Source organism: Fundulus heteroclitus, chromosome 14, assembly GCF_011125445.2.
Source record: "Fundulus heteroclitus isolate FHET01 chromosome 14, MU-UCD_Fhet_4.1, whole genome shotgun sequence".
Lineage (NCBI taxonomy): Eukaryota > Metazoa > Chordata > Actinopteri > Cyprinodontiformes > Fundulidae > Fundulus > Fundulus heteroclitus.
In genome coordinates, this window is record NC_046374.1 from 3929537 (window position 1) to 3941202 (window position 11666).

Below are 11666 nucleotides of genomic sequence, written 5' to 3' on the forward strand. Positions count from 1 at the left end.
TTTCAGAATGGTAAATAAAAAATACTATATATATATATATATACATATATATATATATATATATATATATATATATATATATATATATATATATATATATATAACACGTCTATCCCTTGTGGGGTCACGAGGGGTGCCTATCTCCAGCTGTCAATGGGTTAGAGGCCGGGTACACCCTGGACTGATCACCTGTGCAACCCAGAGACAAACAGGACAAACAACCATTCTCACACTCACACCTAAGAAGAATTTAGAGAGGCCAATTAACCTAACATCCATGTTTTTGGACTGTGAGAGGAAGCAAGAGCATCTCAAAAAAAAAAAAGAAAATCAGCTTTATAGAAAACAACAACAGGTAAACATAAGCTGTATGCACGCTTCACTTCGCCTTTGGGTAATATCCCTATAATGCTTAATAATGCTTAATTTTTATTTTGTGGATATAATTTGATTTGGGCAGGTGGACATAATTTGGGCAGATATGGAGTCAGTTGGGCGGTTTTTCATCATTTTATAATCATCATTAGTTCATAGCAGTTATTGGGGCAATTTGACTCAACCATGCACTGACCGTGTGTGGTACACATTTCCCTGACCAGTGACCACACACACACACACACACACACACACACACCATTCTTCACACTAAAAGATAACAAAGCCCATCTGGGCTACTAGATGATCCGTTCACAGAACTGTCCATTCAGAGCTCAGTCTAAAATCTGCCTTCTACAGAGATTTTTTGGGTTCGTTCACTGGGTCTGTTTCATTTGATCCATTCAGTCTATTTAGAAACCAAATGTTTTACAAGAATAAAGCAGACAGCTGGAATGGACTATAAGCACGACACACACTAGATGCTGTTTGTTTATCTTTAAAGCATCACTGGATCTATATATATATATATATATATATATATATATATATATATATGTGTGTGTGTGTGTGTGTGTGTGTGTATATATATATGTGTATATATGTGTATATGTATGTATGTATGTATGTATATATATATATATATATATATATATATATATAGATATAGATATAGATAGATAGATAGAGTGTGTGTGTGTGTGTGTGTGTTATGAATATAAGGATCAATTTGTTAAATCTAAACATTGTGGTCTTCATTATTTCATAAAACCGTGTCACATGTGAACCTTTAGGAACAGACTTTTTGGGGGAGTATTAAAGAGGTAAAATTAATAATATGAGAAAAAAAGTCCTTCGTCAATAAAGTAAAAAAAAAAAAAAAAAAGTGATAATGTTATTAGAAAAATGTCATATTATGAGAATTAAGAGGGAACATTTCCAGAATAGTCACAGTTTGCAGAATTATTTCACTCCTGGAGTAATAGGGCCAGGTTAGATTATTTTAAATATTTTTTATTTATTAGGTGAATAAATTCAGGAGAATGAAGCTAAAGGGATACGAAAATAAACTTGTGATATTACAAAAACAAAAATACTACGAATACAAAGTATATTCAGAGATTAAAGTCCCTCTGATACTGTTTAAGTGACTGAGTAACTGCAGATTTGCCACATTTAAGATGGTGGACGCTCTGACGCATCGCAGCATAGGCAGAACCCGCCCAATGACGCGTCTACGTATATAATGTCTATGGTTTCTGCTGTATGTTCTGTCACTATCCGATCCGTACCGGTAGCACGATCCGTAGCATCAGCTCATTTTTTATCATTTATTTGATTTGCATATGTATGTATTTTGTGCTTAATAAATGTATTTTAATAAGGTATGCCTTTGCTTTGTGTGTGTTCTTTGTTCTATTCCCTGTTCGCTTTTGTAAAAAAAACAAAAAAAACAATGCGGCTCCTATAATGACGAGGTCTTCTCTAGTTTATGATGTGTACACCAGAGGGCGCTAAAATCTCAATCGATAATTTTAACTTTCTAATAAAATAAATGTTTATAACAAGATTATTTGTATAACGAAATTCACCGTATAATTAAGGATGAAATATTTTTTTCCAGTCCTGTTTGAACAAGCAATAAAACTAACAGAGTGCTACGGATCGTGCTACCGGTACGGATCGGGTACTGACCACTGAGCTATATTCCAGCAAGATGGCGGAGTAATTAGCCGTAACCTAACGAGCTCTCGGCATCAAACTAATTTTAATGCATACATTGGCCACCAGTTTCTGCAAACGCTGCTGCAAATAATTTACTAGAAAAGATTAACACAAACTCTCAGCAAAAGACTAAACCAACACGCCTATAATGCCTAGGATATCCGGACAGAAGCGTCCTAACGACTCCATGCCCGACAAGGAGGGGGCTAGCTGCCTAGCTAGCAACCACGATTATACCAACAACGGAATGGATTGCAACCAGCAAACAAGCCTTGTAGAAGAATTCTCTCCCTTGCCCATAACGCCAAGTAAGCCTCCGCTCCATAAGAAACCAACTTTTACAAGAGAAGTCTGGCTCGGCTCAGATGACGCAGTGCGCTCCTTGGCGGATCTTATTAACAGCAGGAGCGACACCCTCGAAAAAAATGGTGGAATCTCTTTGCGGCGACATTAAAGCCTTAAATGCAAAAGTGGTTTACATATTGAGAAGAGGGTGCAAGCGAACGAGGAGTCTGCTTTGAAAACCATGAATCGGGTCAGCGAGCTGGAACGATACAGCCGACGTTGGAACCTGCGGCTCCGAGGGCCGACAGAGGACAGGGAGGAGGATGTGCGGGCTCGAGTAATCAGCGTGTCAGGCGATTCTACCGGAGAAAAAGAAAAGTCTCCCTGCTGGTGCTAAGTTATAATACTAAATAAGATGCCGATCTCGACAGCCTACTGCTACTTTTCAACACTAGTAGTATTTAACCAAGGTTAAGTTCTTTAACTTTCATAGTTCTTATCTCTGTTCTTGTTAATGTTGTCAATTGTCTCACTAAATACCAGGGGTCTTCGTAATAGTGTTAAGAGAAAAGCTTTATTTTTGTTTGCAAAACAATTCAAATCAGACTTTACCTACTTTCAAGAATTTCACTCTAATGAGGACGATTCTAACTTTTGGAGGTCTCAATGGGGAAATACTATATGGCTGTCTCACGGAACAGTGCGGTCAGCTGGGGTAGCCTCTTTAAATAACAGGTTTAATGGAAATGTCTTGACCACACAATGTGACCCAGATGGTCATTTTATTTGCCAAGTTATTGAACAAAATGACTCAACCTACTTAGTTTCAAATATTTGTGGGTACAATACAAAGAAAGAAAATGTTAACTTTTTGTTGTCAATTGAAAACATTTTCACAGGTTGGTTGATTAGATTCCCAAATGCATTTATATTGTTAGGAGGTGATTTTAACATTATTCTAGACGGGTCTATCGATAAAAGTCCCCCTTCTATTCATAATAGCTCAGACTCATACTTGACTGACTTCAGTCAGAACATTTAAACTCATAGATATATGGAGAGAGAAGAATCCTAATAGTGGATTGTACACCTGGAGCAATAAATCAGGCTCTAGGCAATCGCGACTGGACTATTGGCTCATATCTGTCAGTTTAAATAAGGATTATGTTGATGTTAGTATCTGCCCTACTCCCTGAACTGATCATAAAGCAATATGCATATCTATTAATACCTCAGCTGGTTATACTCCTGCCACACGCTCAAGCTATTGGAAGCTCAATTGTTCTGCACTGCAGAATGAGGTAGTCCAGTATAAGATTAGGGACATGATTTCACTTTATTGGTGTAAAGCAAATAAAGAAAACTGTTTTGGTATCAACTGGGATCTGCTCAAATATGTGATAGGAAAGTATCAACAGTCAAACAGTCAAAGCCAGGAATGCGGAGGAATTAAAGATTATCTCTATTATAACAAAATTATCCTGCAGAGATTTTGACTCCCTGACAAGAGAGGAAAAAGAAGAGTTATCTTACTCACAAATCAAACTTGATGAAATGTATCAGCAAAAAGCAAAGGGTGCCTTTATCAGGTCTCGCTCTAAGTGGTTAGAAGAAGGTGAACAAAACTCTCATTATTTCTTTAGTCTAGAGAAATCTCGTTCCATCAACAACAGTATTAGTAAGTTAAATATTAATGGAGTCATCACTGAAGATCATCGCAAAATTTCAGAGTTTTGTAAAAAAATTTATAAGGACTTGTATAGCTATCAATTTAGCCCAACTGCATCTGATAATTTTTTAAACTCCCTATCAGTGAAGATGATAAGTGAAACGGATAGAGAGCACTGTGACATGCCTATATCACTTGAAGAAGTACAGCAAGCTATAAACCAACTAAAAAATAACAAATCGCCGGGGTGTGATGGGCTATCCTCAGAATTTTACAAATCTTTTATTGCTGAACTGTCCCCTTATTGAAAGTCTTCATAGAATCCATTGAAAACAAATGCCTTCCCACCTCTCTGACTCAGGGAATAACAGTTCTAATTCCTAAACCAAACAAGGATAAATTATTTCTAGTTAACTGGCGGCCAATTTGTTTACTCAACAACGACTATAAAATTGTAGCTCTCATTTTGGCTAGAAGATTACGTTCTGTCTTGGACTCTATCATAGATGAAACACAATCAGGCTTCATGAACAAAAGGCATATAGGAAATAACATTAGGCTCATTCTAGATATGTTGGATTACCCAGAATTGGTAGAGGATGGTGGGCTCATGCTGTTTGTAGATTTTTACAAAGCATTTGACACCGTTGAACATCCATTTATTTTACAGTCCCTTAAAAAATTCGGATTTGGTAAGTTTTTTTCCTCAGCGATTATAAGTCTATATAACAATAGTAATAGCTCAATCAGACTATCAGGTGGTATGTCTTCCAGGTTCAATGTCTCTAGAGGTGCCCGACAAGGGTGCCCGGCTTCACCTTACCTCTTTCTGTTGTTAGCCCAGCTTTTGTCTGATCACATTAAATCGAGTGAGATAAACGGCATCAATATATTAGGTAGAGAGCTTATTATATCTCAACTGGCGGACGATACCACTCGTCCGCCAGTTGAGATATAATAATGAAAAGCAAGTCTCTATTGCAATAAATACCATGAAAAAAATTTTGAACCCTACTGTCAAAGGCAGAAGGTTTATCACGATTAACATATCCAGGTCTTTCTCTCCATGTGGTCAAAAAACATATTACTGAGATTGACAAGTTCCTTCTTAATTTCTTATGCAAAAATAGAACTCATCATGTGAAGAAGTCTGTTCTAACAAATCCCTATGACAAAGGTGGATTAAACTTTATCGATTTCTGTACTCTTAATAATACCTTTAAAATAAATTGGTTGAAACACTTTAAAAACCCTAACTCTATTTGGAATGTCGTACCATGTCACTTGCTGTCAAAACTGGGTGGTTTGAGCTTTTTCTTAACCTGTAATTATAATATCGATAAAGTCCTGATAAAAATGTCAGTCTTTCACTGTCAGGCCTTTCGTTTCATGGTCTCTTATTTTCAAACACAACTTTTCACCCAACAAATATTTCATTTGGAACAACAAATAGATATTGTTTAAACACAAATCTTTATTTATTGATTACTGGTTTAATAATAAGATTATTTTTGTTGACCAATTATTTAACAAGGAGGGTCTTCTTTACTCTTATAAAGAGTTTCTAGAAGAATACAAAATTCCTGTGTCTCCTGCAAATTATGCAAAAGTCTTTGGAGCAATTTCTTCAGGTGTTTGCATGTTATATAGAGCTCAACCAAGATTGGACTCACAACAACTAACCTTACCATTACTGACTGACACTCCAGTTGTTAGGATTTGCTTTTCTTGTGACAATGGTAAGAATAATAGATTAATTAGATCTCTGTTCAAAAAGATTTTATTACAGTCCCATATATGGTTCCATACTGGAATAAATTTGTGCAAAACATTGACTGGAGGAAGGTCTGGCTCTTACCCAACCGATATTTGCTGACCAATAAAATTAAAGAAATTTAATTTAAAATAATTCATAAGTTTTACCCATCTAACAATTATATTGTCAAAAATTTTTAAAAAGATATTGATGTAATGTGCACTTTCTGTTCTATGAGTGTTGAAACAGTAACCCATTTATTTTGGCATTGCCTTTCTGTCCAAAATCTCTGGTCTAACATTTGTAAATTTATTGCAGAAAAAATTGAGAAAGGTTTCAAGTTATTTTGGAAGGATGTCCTTTTTGGTTTTTATGACCTCAACAGATCTAGGCCAAATGAAACTTTCATTATTAATTTGATTATTCTCTTCGTGGAGGACGACCACAACGAGGCAGAGTCAGAAGGTGCGGGGACCGCAATCTGCGGCTCCGGCCAAACAAAAAAGTCAGAGACGAACGTCGTGGAGGTCGACCACGGCGAGGCAGAGTCCGCAGTCGGCGGCTCCGGCCGAACAGGAAAGTCAGAGGCGGGCGCCGTGGTGGACGGCGCAGTTTCGGACGGCGGCGAAACAAATCCCTCGACGGCTTCAGAGAGTGGCGCCGGGCTACAGGCTTCAGAGAGCTTAGATCCAGAGAGCTTCCAGGATCTAAAAAGGCATATGTTATTATTGTCTTCTGGCTCTTTGTAGACTTCACTCTGACTGGTAAAATAGAGAGAGTACAGCCATGCTCATCGGCCCCAGTTAAACCACTGGATTGAGCAGAGATGGAGGCACTTCCACTCGTTATCTTCACTTCATTCTTCTTATGGACTGGATGAGTTTCCTTTTCTTTGGAGAAGACATGAAGCATGGTGGGATGTCTTAAACTACACACTTTACAGTGATGTCAGTCCTTGCTGATGTGCCCAGTGCATAAACAGCCAAAACACACACCATTTTCTTTCAGAAATGTCAACTTCTCCCCATGTGTCCTCTTTTCCAGTAGAGGGCATGTGTCCAAGAAATGTCCAGCTCCACAAAATAAACAACTCTTTATAACAGCTGTCTCTTGTCCCTTCTTTACTTCAAAGTCAGCTTTCTTCTGCATATCTCCAACAATAGTAGCAAAACTACTTCCTTTCATCTTTAATCGCTGTTGTGATTTATAGATTCCTACATCCTTCTTTGGTCTAGATAAAGAATCTTGAATATCACCAAAAAGTGGATCACTGGCGATCTTCACTTGCCTTACAAACTGAACAATGTCACTGAAAGTTACTCTTCTTTTGAACTTCTCTTGCAAATCACACACATCATTTCTCCATCTGTCCCGTAGTATTAAAGGGCAGTTTTTTGATGATTGCTTGCATGTTGGCAGGAACATCCAACTCATGCATACAGCCATTGTTTTCCATCACATTACAGCATTCTCTGAGCAGAAAGCTGAATGCTTGTAAAGCCTTTACATCTTCTGCTTGCAAAGCCGGCCATGACAAAACCTTATTCATATATGCAGCAATTACTTTCAATAAACAACCAAAATGTTCTTGAAGTAGAGATTTAGCTTTAGCATATCCAGGATCACTGGGCATATGAACACAGCTTCTTACTAGGTCATGAGGCTGGCCTCTAGTGTACTGCTCCAGGAAGTATAAACAATCTTTGGCACTGTGTGCCTTTGTTTCAATGCTGTGTTCAAAAGCTGTCATGAATGTCTTAAATTGGAGTGGATCACCATCAAATATTGGTATGTCTCGTTTTGGCAGAAAAAATAAAGATTGTTGATTTACAAGCAAGCTTGTAATTTCATTCTGCCTTTCCAATACACTTAACAGTTGTTTATTTTCATCAACTGATACATTTTTATGATGTGATGATTGCGGCTGAGCTTGATGTAACATTTGATCTGTTGGAATTTCAACTTGTGTTGTTTTTGTCTTCACCTGGTCAGTCAATGTGTCTGGATTTTGTCTAACCTTTGTGTCTTTAGGTCGTGCACCCAAATAGGAATAGGACTGAAAGGTTGGAGCTTTATCATGACCATCAGTTCCAGCTGCTGTAGGTACAAATATATCTGCATCAACATTCAGCATTTGAGATCTTCTATTTTCATGCTCAACATATGAATTCATGCCGTCAGATCCAATCTGTGCAGCACTAGTTACTTGAGAACAGACAGTCCTGAAGCACTTTAACTTTAGCCATAGAGGCTGCAATTTCAATCTCCAAATCCAGTTCTTCTCTTTTTCCTTAGCTGTTCCTCCTGCTCCTCCAAAGCATGTTTTTGTTTCAACAGCTTGTGTCGTGCCTTTAATGCAGCCATATCTGCTTCTGCTTTAACACGAGCTGAAGATATAGAAGACACAGAGGACTTAATTCTTGATGAACGACTTCCTCTAGACCTTCTGCTCTCAACATTAGAAACACTGTCGCTTGGCTTAACATCATCCTCAACATCATCATTTTCATCACACTCTACATGCTGAGAAACTAAAGAGCTTTATTCACACAGGGTTCAACACTGGCCAATTGAGCCTGTTGTAATTCAGCTTCTTCACTCACTTGAGCTGCGTTGTTGAATTGTTCTCCTCTTGATAGCCATTTTTCAACTTCTTGTATGAATTCATAATTATATTTACTCAAGCTTAAAAACCAAGTGTTTTGTCTTTCTTGTTCTTCAGCAGGAAACAGTGGAATAACAGACTCATACAGCTGATTTGCATTTTCAAGCTATAGTTTTAAATCATCACAGTGAGACTGAACACTCAAGATTTGCTTCATTTTTCATAAGTTCTTTAATAATGTTTATTTCTCCTTTAATTTTATGAACCTTTGCTTTGAGATCCTTTTGAAGCTTCTCAATTTTATTTTGTAATGCTTTAACAGTTAATTTTGATCGTCTTTTTTCATCATTACTGCTTACAACGGAACTCGATTTAAATCCAGCTGACTCCATTTCCCGTTGTTTGTCTTTAACAATTCCTCTTCAAACAAAGAGACTCAATGCATGTGTATTTGTCCATACCTCAGTTCCAGCGGACTTGATTAAGCTGCAGTGAAGGAATCTCATTCAATTAATTGATAACGCTGCGCTGCGTGCGCCATTACCGCTTCCAAACTGTTCCAAGCAGAGACGAAGAATCCAAACTTGTCTTTCCAATGAGCCGCTCATTCGATTGTCTTTCTTTTGACGATAGATGTGCGGCAAACTAATGAGTTTGTAGAGGGCCGCACTTGGGCTGACGCGGTGACTTCCTCACTGTCCGACGCATGCTTCAATAAACTCCAAATCGCTTCTGGTGGTTGCAATCATCCGTTTATTCCACTTGACAGCTATGCTTCGACTTTACAGATACTGACACATACTGACCAGGCTAAACCCATTCGTTGTTGCCAACAATAAGCGACATTATAGACCGGTCAACAGAAATTACGACCTACACCGACGCACCCACTTCCTCATACATACAAAAAAAAACAGCGCGCGGCGTTTGGCTCCCATTCATACCTTGGTGACAGTCACGCCCCTCCTGACACACCCATCACCCCCACACCAGACCATGAGCTCCCGTCACATCAATAATTACTAATTTCAATCATATGGCTCTTACAACTTCTATGTCTCTTTGTTCAACAACGTTATGTCAGAGTTATGTTAACATTCGCGTAGCCATCAACATGGCCGCCACGTCCCACAATGCAACGCGGATCCCACGCCCTATATATATTATGTTATCATTATTATATATTTTCTTTCTTTCCATGATGACAAGTGAGGCCTGGCCTCACTTGCCTCCCTTGACTGCACGTCACTGCTCAAGCCTCAGCGCTCAAGCGCAAGCGCCAAGTACTCTGCTGCCGAGCTTTCAGTTCCTCCTGGACCTCTGTGCTCTCACGCCTGCCCTGAATGCTCCCAGGCTCTCAGCGTCTGCCTGGACTTACAGCTCAGCACCCGCTGTCCTCCAGCTCCTGCTATCTAAAGCCTTCTGCTCCTGCTCAGGCAAGAATCTGGTTCTCTCTCTCTCTCTCAACAACTCATCCTCTCTTCAATAAACTCTTAAAAACTAAGCTCAGTGTGTGGCTGAATTTGGGTTCATCAGAACAGTTCCTGACAAAATTACATTTAACTTATATAAATGGAAATTCTAGTGTGTTGCTTTATGCTAATTTATCTGTTTCATTTAAAGTTGGTCAAAGTCAGGTTTTTATATTTTTTTTATTTAACCTTTATTTAACCAGGAAATAATCCCATTATGATTAAAAACCTCTTTTTCAAGGGAGTCCTGGCCAAGAGGCAGCAAAGTTATATATTGAACAGGGATACATCAAATTAAATGACAGGTAAATAAAAAACATACCAAGTAAAACAATTACAAATAATTGAGGCTCCTTCAAATTCTTTCACTTTCAACTTAAAAGCATTTAAGAATTAAAAACTCTGTCAACTTCCAGTCTCTTTGTAAAAAAAAAAAAAAACACGCACAAGGAGCTGCGTCGCTAAAGGCTTTCTTCCCTAGCTCTGTGCGGGCAAAAGCAACAGTGAGCAACAGCTGATCGTTGGATCTCAGGGCATAAGAGGCCATTCTTTTCTGTGTAAGTAAGGTACAAATGTAAGAGGGCTGTAATCCAAGAAGGGCCTTGTAAATAAAAGTGTACCAATGACACTCCCTCCTCGTAGAAAGGGAAGGCCATCCCACCTAAGAGTACAGGTCACAGTGATGTGTCATGGCTTTACAGTTTGTGATGAACCTTAATGAAGCATGGTAAACAGAGTCCAACATTTGAAGACATGAAGAAGTAGAATTCTTATAAAAAAGGTCACCATAATCTAAGAACAATAAAAACGTGGCGCTTTTTTACTCCAAAAGAAAAACATGTCTTATTACAAAAGAAGAAACCCAATTTAAGTTTTAATTTCTTCACAAGTTTATCAATAAAAGGTTTGAAGGTGAGGGAGTCATCCAGAGTGGACACTACTGGCATGTTGTATGCATCAAGTAATATTCATCACAAAAATGAATATTACCCCACTCAACTTGTCATGCTAGAGATACCACAGTGTATATATATATATATATATATATATATATATATATATATATATTTATGGCATTCGTCTTTCTTTTGTCTTGTGTTTTTACTCGGAGCAATGCAACACAATTTTGCTCAAATGTACATTGTGAATGTGCAGTTGAATGACAGTAAATTCTATTTAAGTCTTTAAAAAAAACTTTATTGCCACTGAAGTCATGAATTTTGATTGGTACTACCACTCTGACTGTAATGATCTGACTGGGGATGAACCCGGTATTCAACCAGACACGGTATCAATGCTTTTAACGGTGTTTATTGAAGGGAAGGTGAGGAGAGGGAATCAGACGGGCAAACAGACATGATCCAAACAGATGGTAAGGCAGACATCTAGGCAACGACTTGACAGGTAAACAGGCGAACAGAACTGGGCAGAAACAGACAGGACAGGTTACCAGACAGGATCAAGGTGCTGGGAGTTCTTACCAGGGGTCCGTTCTTCATACATTGCTTAAAACATCCGAGATCAAATGAGACATCCAAGATGACTTCATCCAGCTAATCATGATCCGGCTAATTTGGTTCTTCGAACACACCTGTTGTTTATGATTAGCACGGCTGGATTGAGTTATCTGATATAACTGCGCATTCATGCGTTTGTTTTTAAAAGTGGAAATGTATAGATAGTAGAAACAATGATCAGCAACGCTGCTATTGGCTGTTCAGCATGGCTAAAGAACGCCCACAGTTTTTCTCCCAAGCAGAACACGAGCTTTTAATGGAA